This window comes from Palaemon carinicauda, chromosome 18 (genome assembly GCF_036898095.1).
Source record: "Palaemon carinicauda isolate YSFRI2023 chromosome 18, ASM3689809v2, whole genome shotgun sequence".
Taxonomy (NCBI): Eukaryota; Metazoa; Arthropoda; class Malacostraca; order Decapoda; family Palaemonidae; genus Palaemon; species Palaemon carinicauda.
In genome coordinates this window covers 104,598,196-104,599,385 of record NC_090742.1, presented here as the reverse complement: position 1 = coordinate 104,599,385, position 1,190 = coordinate 104,598,196, and positions in this window count along the sequence as shown.

Below are 1,190 nucleotides of genomic sequence, written 5' to 3'. Positions count from 1 at the left end.
AATATCGAGCCAAAAAACTATTGAAGTAGCCATTTGAGGTCGTCGCCACAATTTCTTGTGGCAAATGTTTCATCTTCATCAGAAGGACTGGCAGGTAACACGCACAGTTTATTTTATTTGATAAATACTTCCACTGAAAACTGCTATCAGTGGCCGTAAGATTTTAGTAGTATTTCAATTCAAAGGAGGACGGTGGGTAATATCAACCAGGCCTTTCTTTCTTTGCAATACTCATCTATCATTGGGAGGACTTGGTCATTCACACGAGTGCAGAGTTCCTGTTGTAGTCTGAGAATGTGGATTCCAGTTTTAAGAGGCCTTCAGATAGTCTGTAAGGAATACAGTTTCCTGTGAGCTCACACCATACATGTAATTCCTGTAGAAACTATGTACTAGGGACCTGTTTCAGCAACCTCAGACCATAGAGGACTTATCAAAGTCCTTGCCTGACAGAAAGTGATCCACTGTCATTGATGCAAATATTCCAGAATCAACAAGATCTGTCAGCCCAGCATCACCATACAAATAAAAAATTCTTGAGATGACAAACATCAGAAGATACATGATACATGCCTCCCTCGGCAAGAAAGATGTCTTAAATTTCTTTTGGATCAGACTGTTTGATTTCTGAAGCTTTGGTGTGGAGCCCCCTGTCAAAGCAAAGAGGCAGTTATCTATGTCCAAGGTAGTTTGCAGTTTCCAACTTCCTTCAAATGTAACATATCACTGTGTATATTGTTGAGGGATCTGAGGAGGATACCATGATAATTTCACTGTAGGCCACTTGCGAAATAAGTCGTTTGTTATCTTTGCATTTTGACAAAGCTCTCTGAAATAATGCACATACACAAAACTTATCAGATGATTTATGAAAGGTGACCTTTCGCCACATATACAGGCCAGCTCTGTAAGAGTCGAGTTTGACTCATTGGGCTTGCTATTCTCCCTCCTTAGAAAAAAAATAATAATAATCCACATATACAAAAGCTCTAAAGCATTTTCTTTTTTCACCTCTGTTAAATTATCCAGTGATTTTACTTCATCAGCAGAAATGGAAGACAAATGTTTTACTTCCGGTTTGGGTACCGACACCCAGAAGTGACTCCTGCTGCAGGACTGAAAATGATTGAAAACATTTCATCATTATGGTCTTTATAATAAAATGTTTAAAAATTTAAATAAATTCCATC